This window comes from Triturus cristatus, chromosome 4_2 (genome assembly GCF_964204655.1).
Source record: "Triturus cristatus chromosome 4_2, aTriCri1.1, whole genome shotgun sequence".
Lineage (NCBI taxonomy): Eukaryota > Metazoa > Chordata > Amphibia > Caudata > Salamandridae > Triturus > Triturus cristatus.
In genome coordinates, this window is record NC_140586.1 from 842,503,968 (window position 1) to 842,514,655 (window position 10,688).

Sequence of the window (10,688 nt, forward strand, 5' to 3'; positions counted from 1 at the left end):
GTAGTCTCTTGATGGTGCCTGTTTGCACAGGGTAGCCACTCCTTGGCTACAAGGGAGATTCTTCAGTCTTCTTCTTTCGTCGAATGTCGAAGGTCCAGAGTTTCTGTTCAGTTTTGCAGGTTCAGGATAATCTAAAGTCTTGAGGCCCAACTCCCACTCTTATACTAATCTGGGGGGCTGGGATACCTGCTAGGTCACGCCTTATGGGTGGGACCTGGGAGGGGGTGGTTACACCCACTTCCCTTTGTCCAGTTTCGCGCCAGAGCTGGGGCTGGAGTGCCCCAGCGCCGGTTTGAACTGGACTATGCAAGGAACACCTTGTGTGCCCCAGGCATGTCTCATTCCTTTCAGCCCACCCTGCCCCAATACACTAAAGGCTGTCTGGGGAGGTGCTAGCACCTCCCCAAGCAGGAAACCTATTGTCCAGGCCTCCCTGGCTGGGATCACTCCCAGCTGCAGGAGGTCAGACTTGTGTCGTGGCAGCAGCATCCATTTTGTGATGCTGAGGCTTTGGTTAGAGATAAACAGCAAAGTAGGATTTTAACATGTCTCTCCCTCTAGAAGGGAGGAATAATATCCTCATCACCAGAAATGGTATGGGGGTATTATTTCAAAGTGTTAGACACCTTACACGACATGTTTTGATAAAGCCAAACCATAGTTACCATAACCGTTTAAGATTATAAGGCACTTTAAGAGTATATGGTAGGCTATATCATAGAACAGCTATAAGGACATGGTTCCGAAAGCTGCAGACAGGCTCAGCTCATGCTAGAGCACCATCTCACATGTTACCAAGCACTCTGCCTCCAGGATTGTTAAGGCCTGCCATAGGAGTGACTGATAGGTACACATGTGTCTATATATAAGGGTAGATATAGGCATACTATATCTAAGCAAGGGGTGATTACACGACCTTGCCCCAGCTGAGTGATCAGCCAGTTGTGTCTGATTGGAAGGCCAGACCAGGGGTGGCATAATACATGCTGCAGCCCCTGGGAGGCCTAGGGTACACCTATGCCCTGGGTACCTAGGGTACACTGTACAGGGTCCAATAAGGTGATCCTTACCAATTGATTATGTACTTAGGGTACATGGAGTCCATTTTAAAGAGAGAGCAGACAGCCTGAGACCCTGAATGGCAGGATCTCAGGCCAACTAAATCGAAAAACCAGCTAGACACTAGGCAAAAAAGTTGGGGGTAACCATAGTCAGATATCCACCTTCCTACACAGATCTCTGGGTTCTAGATCTTGTGGAAAATGGGTATGCCCTTCCCTTTCGGGAATTCGCTCCAAATTACCCTCCTTGCCAAGGGGCTTGCTCGGAGGACCACCGTCTTCTCCTGCAGGAGGAAGTCCTGAAGTTGTTTCAGAAAGGTGCGATACAGGTGGTTCCAGAGCAGGAGAGGGGTCAGGGATGCTACTCCCGGTATTTCCTGATTCCGAAAAAGGACGGCAGATTGCGTCCGATATTGGACCTCAGGATCTTGAATCTTTATCTAAAGCAAGAGAAGTTCAAGATGCTCACCCTTGCTCAGGTTCTTCAAGCGCTGAATCAGGAGGACTGGATGGTGTCCATCGACTTGCAGGATGCGTATTTTCACATCCCAATCCTGAAGTCGCACAGAAAGTATCTCCGTTTTACGGTAGGGTCGCAACATTATCAGTTTGAGGTCCTCCCGTTTGGTCTTACTTCTGCACCTCGGGTCTTCACAAAGGTGATGGCAGTGGTGGCAGCCCATCTCAGAAGGTCAGGGGTCTCGGTTTTCCCCCTATCTGGACGACTTGCTGATCAAGGCGGAGTCTCCAGAGAAGGTGCTGCATCATCTGTGGGATACAACTCAACTGTTGTACAACTTGGGTTTTTCGATAAATGTGCCCAAATCTCACATGGTGCAACCTGTTCATAGGTGCGGTACTGGACACTACTGTTTGTCAATCATTCCCTCCTCCTCTAAGGATTCTCGACATACAGGAAATGATTCCTTTCTTTTACAACGGAGCGGTTGTTTCGGTTCTGAAGGTCCTTCGCCTGCTCGGTCTGTTTGCTTCTTGCATTCTGTTGGTCAACCATGCACGCTGGCACATGAGGGCGCTCCAGTGGTGCCTCCGCAAGCAGTGGTATCAGCACAAGGGAGATCTCAGGGAGTCTGTGAGGATCTCCAGAGAAGCTGCGGCGGATCTATCTTGGTGGGGCATGGAGGGCAATCTGTCTCAAGGAAAGCCTTTCCATCTTCCTCCATCGGTGGCCACAGTGATAACGGATGCATCCACCTTAGGGTGGGGTGCACATCTGGGGGATCTGGAGATCAAAGGTCTTTGGTCTCCAGAGGAAAGGTTGCTTCACATCAACCTTCTGGAATTGCGGGCGATACGTTTGGCGCTCAAGGCCTTTCTCCCTTCCCTTTGCGGTCAGTCTGTTCAAGTCCTGACGGACAACACTACCGCGATGTGGTTTATAAACAAACAGGGAGGAGTGGGGTCTCTTTGTCTCTGCAGAGAGGCCCTGCATCTATGGTCCTGGGCTCAGGACCATCAGATTTGTCTGATGGCAAATCATCTGGCCGGGGTGCTGAACGTGCGTGCGGACAGTCTCAGTCGGCAGTTCTCTGCCGACCACGAGTGGAGGCTCCATCCGGAGGTGGTTCGTCACGTCTTTCGGACGTGGGGAACTCCTCGGGTGGATCTATTTGCCACCCGCGAGAACGCGCACTGTCCGTTGTTCTGCAGTCTCCAGTATCCGATGCAGGGAGCGTTGGGGGACGCGTTTCAGCTGAGTTGGGGCTCACGACTCCTTTACGCGTTTCCTCCCATACCCTTGATTCCTCGGGTTCTGAGGAAGGTTCGCCAAGACCGGGCCCAAGTCATATTGATCGCCCCGGATTGGCCAAGAAGGGTGTGGTACACAGATCGTCTCCACCTCTCCTCGTGCCCTCCGCTCCGTCTCCCTCTGAGGGCAGACCTCCTCTCGCAGTCGGAGGGGCAGGTTCTACACCCCCACCTCCAGAGCTTACACCTTCATGCCTGGAGATTGAACGGGGCAACCTGAATTCTTTCTCTCTCCCGCCGGATGTGGTGGATGTTATTTTATCGGCCAGGCGACACTCCACCAAATCTATTTATTCATATAGGTGGTCTAAATTTGTTCTCTGGTGTGGAGATAGGTCCATTGATCCTTTGAAGGCTCGTCTGTCTAATATTCTACAGTTTGCCCTTTCTCTTGCTCAGCAAGGCTTTGCTGTGGCTACTGTGAAAGGATATTTATCGGCTCTATCGGCTTTCCTTTGTTTTCCGGATCAGCCGTCGCTGTTCAAGTCACCTATTGTTCTTCGTTTTATAAAGGGCCTTACAAATAAGTTTCCTCCTACTCCCTTTATTGTGCCTCAATGGGACTTAAACCTTGTACTAACCTATCTTATGGGTTCTCCCTTCGAGCCCTTACACAAGTGTCCCTTGAGGCTGTTGTCCTTTAAGACAGCTTTCCTCGTTGCAATCACCTCGGCAAGGAGGGTAAGTGAGCTTCAAGCCCTGAATTCAAAACCCCAGTTCTTGACCATTCATGCTGAACGAATGGTACTCAGGACCAGGGCTGCGTTTTTGCCTAAGGTGGTAACTCCTTTCCATCTGGGGCAGTCCATTACCCTTCCTTCCTTCTATCCTCCCCCTCACCCTTCCAAGGAGGAGGAGAGACTTCACCGCTTGGACCCTAAGAGGGCGGTGAGCTTCTACCTGGACAGGACAAGGGACTCCAGGATTGATGACCAGCTCTTTGTGGGCTTTGCTGGCCGCAGGAAAGGTCGAGCGGTGCACAAGCGCACCCTTTCCAGGTGGATTGTCTTGTGCATCAAGATATGCTACTCCCTAGCTGGTAAGGAGCCTCCGGAGGGTTTGAAGGCTCATTCTACCAGAGCAAAGTCTTCCACATCTGCCTTAGCTAGAGGGGTTCCGGTGGAGGACATTTGTAGGGCGGCAACTTGGGCCTCCCTCCACACCTTCGCAAAGCATTATTGCTTAGACACCGAGGTGAGGAGGGACGGACACTTTGCTCGTTCCGTCCTTCAGGATTTTCTGGTATAGAAGGGTGGACACCCTCCTCCTGGAGTGGGGACTGCTGTGGAATCTATTCACAAGGTGAGGAATCCACTGGCAGATGTATCCATCAGAAGAACAAGTTACTTACCTTCGGTAACGCTTTTTCTGGTGGATACAGTATCTGCCTGTGGATTCCTCACTGACCCACCCACCTCCCCGTTGTCCATCCTTCTATACCAGTATTTCTATGCCTGTAATTATATTGATGGGTTTCAAATGTGTTTATCACTGTCAAAGGCATTATGTTATTTCTTGTGCTTTGTTGTTTATTTTCCACACTGAGTGTGTTGATATGCATATTGTGTACTGTGTATACTGTGTATATATATTGCTGTCAGTCCGTTCCGTGTGCCTCGAAGGCACGGAAAAAAGGGGCGGAACTGACGTCATCACGCCGACGATGTCTTCTTATGGAGCCGGTGACATCAGCGGAGTCGCGAGCGGAGCCATGTCTCTGTGACGTCGTCGTCGACCCCATCGGCGTGGACTGCTACAAAAGTTTCCGAATGTTGCTGGCGCAGGGGATATTCACAAGGTGAGGAATCCACAGGCAGATACTGTATCCACCAGAAAAAGCGTTACCGAAGGTAAGTAACTTGTTCATCTCATCTGTAAGCATACGATCTGATAAATTAATAACTTCAACTTCTCCTACCTCTGATGCATTTATTCTTTCTTGTCCCAAGAGCGTGTTTTCATCCCTGCTCTGTCTCCTTCTGCTACCGCTCCTCTTGCCCCTTCTTGTTTTCTTATATTTCCTGTTCTCTTGACCTGCTCTCTGTTACCCCTTTTGATACGGTTTACCTCCTGTAGGAAAGATGAGTTCCCCAAAGGGTGTAATTGTTTTGCCAAAGCTCCAGACCCTCCTTCCACTTCACTACCTCTCGTCGCTACTGTACTTAGTGAAGTATTACTGGAGCTCGTAGATAGTGACTCAGACACCTGTTTATTCTTATCCGTTGTGATGAGGTAATCGTATTTTTTGGAGAAGGTAAAAACTCTCCCACTATTATAGTCCACCTCATCTCTCTTCAACTTACATGCCTTTCTTTGTTTTATATCATTTTGATGGTTTAATAGTACCCCTTTAAGGATTTCATTATTCTTAGCTGCTACTTTGGCATATTGAGAGATGCAATCTCTCCTTCTAATTGTGCAATTTCAGCCTGCAAATTCTTCACTTTTCTTTCTGCATTTTCAATCAGGATTTCCATTAATTTCATCGAACTGGATGTCAGTTCTTTCTCCCAAATCACGAGGAGGTCCTCGTCCAGATCATCATATGTCGGGATGATCTGGGAACGAAGACCCCTCGGAATCCTGTTTAATTTCATATTCTGTTTAAGCTTGGCACCATCCCACCACTTCGACATCTCAGATCGCTTGAGTCTTTCAAGCCTAATAAATTTATCAGATAATCCCTCATTTTTCGACTGATTAGTGTCTTTGACAACATCAGTAACCGTACTTCCTCTACACAGGTTGTCAAATAGTTCCGCCGCTAATCTATCCCTATCCAAATTATCACTCATTCTGCCTATTTATAAGTAATGCGCTTGTGGTACAGCCTGCCCTAATTCAATAATATACAGATTGGGTGTAAGGGAAAAACCTAGCGCTCCAACAAGATTCCACACCGTATATTACTAATACTGGCCGTACCCTGCAGTGCTTTCAAACTCGGGGAATATCACCCAAATCCCCAAAAGCTCAATCTAAGATTGATTTAGACTATTTACACATGTTGACGCACACGCTAATTATTAGAAACACAGTATGACAATGAATCAGAAAAGAACAATAATCACTCGGGCTTCTGTTCTTCTTTAATTCTCAATAAAGTCTTCCACTCCCAACGCGTTTTGTCGCTATAGAGATTGACCCAAACGACTTCCTCAGGGCTGGAAGTAACACAAATAATGAAATTGGAATACATAATATTTGTATACATAATAACATAAATAAGCCCAGATTACAACCTCGTGCAGAGGAAACCTTTGTGTCTAACAAATCAGGCAGTCATTATACATGTGCTCAGTGATTGTGCATATATTAACATTTCATTTTGCTGAAATAACTTTCTCCAAATACAGTGATAACTGAGAACTATTTATATTGTACATATTCCAAATATCCTCATTACCAAGTAAATCCGACTCAATATAGTGCCAAGTTGCCATATACCTAACATTATCGTTTTCACCAGCCCTAGTGAAAGGCATGCTCTGTAAATCTACCCAGAATGAATGAATCTGGATCTTTTCTCCTTGGTTCAAATTGCCAAAAATAATTCAAATCGTAATGATGGTATTAGTAACTGCGAAGCACATGAGGCATAGGCTTATCAGTTTGTTCGATATTTAGTCAAACAGCCCGAGTCCTCCTAAATCTTACCTCCTAATGTCTTCTATTTCAGTTCAAAATTCCCTCAAAGTTCATAATATTCGCAAACAGATATAAATACTGATGTAAGACCCTGAAAAACAAATACAAATACTGATGTAAAACCCTAAAAAAGTAAATATGCCATCTCAGTAGTCAGTTACTAATATGATGCAACTCGTTCCATTATATACCGCTTCTTACCTTCGTTAAATATCAATGTGTGAACCAGCACCTCAAACTTCCACGTTATCCGTTTATAAGTAGATTCAAATATTAACGTGAGATTATCAGGCCTGCAGTCTCGATGACCTAGAAAAGTTTTAATAAGTAACTACCTGGTCTAACAATAATCCGCCGTCATTGGCAAAAAACATTTTTAGATACAACTCTTACCCCACAGTGAGCTCCTCACGAGCAGTATTATAGTAGCGTTCCAACGGAAAGAAAGTTAATTCCTCCAAAGATCCCTGAAGTACGGGGACCTATGAGTAAAGTAAAAAGTTGTTCAAACTAAACCGCCAAAGTGTCTCGGTCACTAAACTATCAACACTGTATATAACTGAGCTTACCTCTCACCGCTCCCGTCACCCGGATACAGGTACGCGTAGGTGGTACCCGTCGTTCAGCCTCCATGTAATATTGACATAGAAATCGAAGAGGTGACTAACCCTAAGTTTACCTCAACGAGCGCCATCTTTGAAAGGTATTGAAGTGTATACAATCGTACCTTAATCGGATGATATTATATCTGTCCAGATAATTTGTGTCATTACAAATATGACAAATTGCAAATAATAAAATGAATCCAGCTAGAGTTGAAAATTATACCATTCGGCTAGTCTATATATCTATTAAGATTGCCAGCCTGAGTTAGGGTCTTATAGACAAAATTATAAACGCCGTTAAAAAAACATCTAAATCGATAGCGTCAATGCGCTATTTTTATCGCATTAGGTAACCCACTTTACATGATTGAAAGATCCATTCAAACACGTGTTCGTTATATAGTTTATGAATCGACCATGTCGCAATTTTCAATATAGTTGATAACCTAAAATAAGGTCAATTAAGTTATCTGTAGTTAATATGCCCACATGTGCCACCTATACAATGTCACATTGTTCATAAGTCTAATGTTGACTTGCTACCCTATACAAATACCTATTGAGTAGTCTTTACATAAGATGCCATACTGACAACCGCACTAGAAAGCCTGATTTGCAACTCCTCAATGCTTAATCTCCTAGGAAATATTGTAGCTCCTGGTCAAAATTCAGACCCTCTTCCACGGCCCTCAAACGCATGATGCACCTAGCCTCATGCTTTTCCAGTTTGAGCTCCCTATTTCCACCCCGTAGATCTAATTTAACGTGTTCTATGCCAAAAAATTGGAATGACTTGGTTGGACCTTGTGCTTTACAGTTGTAAACATGTTCTGCAATAGGGTATCTTGTGTCATTATGTTTTATTGCTCTCATATGTTCACTGACACGATCTTTTAAGGCCCTTATTGTGCTACCCACGTAGATTCTTTCACATTTACACATGATAACGTATACAACACATTTGGTACTGCAATTAATGTTGGTTAAGATGTTGTGCGTTTGATCTTTAATGCCCTTAAATTGTTTAGTCTTTCGCATACTTGCACATGCCGCAGTGACCACATTTGAAAAAGCCTTTACTGAATTGCGTCAACCATGGCTCTTGTTATTTATTTAAAGGGTAACTGGGATTTAGTATTGCGCCCAATGCCTAACCGCTGCGCAATGTGATCTGAGGTTTATCAGTTTAAAATTCTTGCAGTGTGCTATCTGCTTTCAAAATGTGCCAATGCTTATTTAAGCTCTTGTGTAAAATCCTACTAATAGGAGTGTAATCAGTAATCATTCTGATGGGTGGTGTACTCAATGTCACACAAAAGTGGTATTTTTGGGTGTAGAATTGTATGTAAAAGATAACAAGATTCACAGTAATATGTATCGTAAACCTACGTCATGTAACACCATTTTGCATGCAGATAGCGCACATCCCCGACACCAGATAAAAGTGATTCCATTTGGAGAAATGATGAGGGCTCGACGTAATTGTAGTGAAGAGAGGCAATTTAAGGTATGCGTTGAGGATATGGAAAGAAGGTTCATCCAAAGGAGTTATTCAAAACAAGATATCTTTTACAGCCAAACAAAGGGCTTTTAAGATAAAGCGATTATCCAACTTGAAGCCGAGCCAAAATGTGACATTGAGTACACCTCCCATCAGAATGACTACCAACATTAATTGCAGTACCAAATATGTTGTATACGTTATCATGTGTAAATGTGAAAGAATCTACGTGGGTAGCACAATAAGGGCCTTAAAAGATCGTGTCAGTGAACATATGAGAGCAATAAAACATAATGACACGAGATACCCTATTGCAGAACATGTTTACAACTGTAAAGCACAAGGTCCAACCAAGTCATTCCAATTTTTTGGCATAGAACACGTTAAATTAGATCCACGGGGTGGAAATAGGGAGCTCAAACTGCGCAGGCATGAGGCTAGGTGGATCATGCGTTTGAGGGCCGTGGAACAGGGTCTGAATTTTGACCAGGAGATACAATATTTCCTTGGAGATTAAGCATTGAGGAGTTGCGAATCAAGCTTTCTAGTGCGATTATCAGTATGGCATCTTATGTAAAGACTACTCAATAGGTATTTGTATAGGGTAGCAAGTCAACATTAGACGTATGAACAATCTGACATTGTATAGGTGGCACATGTGGGCATATTAACTACAGATAACTTAATTGACCTTATTTTAGGTTATCAACTATATTGAAAATTGCGATATGGTTGATTCATAAACTACATAACGAACACGTGTTTGAATGGACTTTTCAATCATGTAAAGTGGGTTACCTAATGCGATAAAAATAGCGCATTGACGCTATCGATTTTGATGGTTTTTTAACGGCGTTTATAATTTTGTTTATAAGATCCTAACTCAGGCTGGCAATCTTAATAGATATATAGACTAGCTGAATGGTATAATTTTCTATTCTAGCTGGATTCAGTTTATTATTTGCAATTCGTCATATTTGTAATGATATACGAACTATCTGGACAGATATAATATCATCCGATTAAGGTACGATTGTATACACTTCAATACCTTTCAAAGATGGCGCTCGTTGAGGTAAACTTAGGGTTAGTCACCTCTTTGATTTCTATGTCAATATTACATGGAGGCTGAACGACGGGTACCACCTACGCGTACCTGTGTCCGGGTGACGGGAGCGGTGAGAGGTAAGCTCAGTTATATACAGTGTTGATAGTTTAGTGACCGAGACACTTTGGCGGTTTAGTTTGAACAACTTTTTACTTTACTCATAGGTCCCCGTACTTCAGGGATCTTTGGAGGAATTAACTTTCTTTCCGTTGGAACGCTACTATAATACTGCTCGTGAGGAGCTCACTGTGGGGTAAGAGTTGTATCTAAAAATGTTTTTTGCCAATGACGGCGGATTATTGTTAGACCAGGTAGTTACTTATTAAAACTTTTCTAGGTCATCGAGACTGCAGGCCTGATAATCTCACGTTAATATTTGAATCTACTTATAAACGGATAACGTGGAAGTTTGAGGTGCTGGTTCACACATTGATATTTAACGAAGGTAAGAAGCGGTATATAATGGAACGAGTTGCATCATATTAGTAACTGACTACTGAGATGGCATATTTACTTTGTTAGGGTTTTACATCAGTATTTGTATTTGTTTTTCAGGGTCTTACATCAGTATTTATATCTGTTTGCGAATATTATGAACTTTGAGGGAATTTTGAACTGAAATAGAAGACATTAGGAGGTAAGATTTAGGAGGACTCGGGCTGTTTGACTAAATATCGAACAAACTGATAAGCCTATGCCTCATGTGCTTCGCAGTTACTAATACTATGATTACGATTTGAATTATTTTAGGCAATTTGAACTAAGGAGAAAAGGTACAGATTCATTAATTCTGGGTAGATTTACAGAGCATGCCTTTCACTAGGGCTGGTGAAAACGATAATGTTAGGTATATGGCAACTTGGCACTATATTGAGTCGGATTTACTTGGTAATGAGGATGTTTGGAATATGTACAATATAAATAGTTCTCAGTTATCACTGTATTTGGAGAAAGTTATTTCAGCAAAATGAAATGTTAATACATGCACAATCACT

General features: G+C 43.6%; 2 long non-coding RNA genes across 2 annotated transcripts; one reads left to right on the top strand and one right to left on the bottom strand.

Annotated features, from left to right (window-relative positions):
* Positions 1 to 6,489: 6,489 nt before the first annotated feature.
* On the bottom strand, positions 6,490 to 6,963 carry LOC146835228 (uncharacterized). The gene is made up of 3 exons (XR_014960391.1): positions 6,873 to 6,963; positions 6,681 to 6,788; positions 6,490 to 6,570 (listed from the first exon to the last, which is right to left on the bottom strand). It is a non-coding gene; the product is annotated as an uncharacterized LOC146835228 (long non-coding RNA).
* Positions 6,964 to 9,855: 2,892 nt separating this feature from the next.
* Positions 9,856 to 10,337, top strand: LOC146835229 (uncharacterized). The gene is made up of 3 exons (XR_014960392.1): positions 9,856 to 9,946; positions 10,031 to 10,138; positions 10,249 to 10,337. It is a non-coding gene; the product is annotated as an uncharacterized LOC146835229 (long non-coding RNA).
* Positions 10,338 to 10,688: the final 351 nt, after the last annotated feature.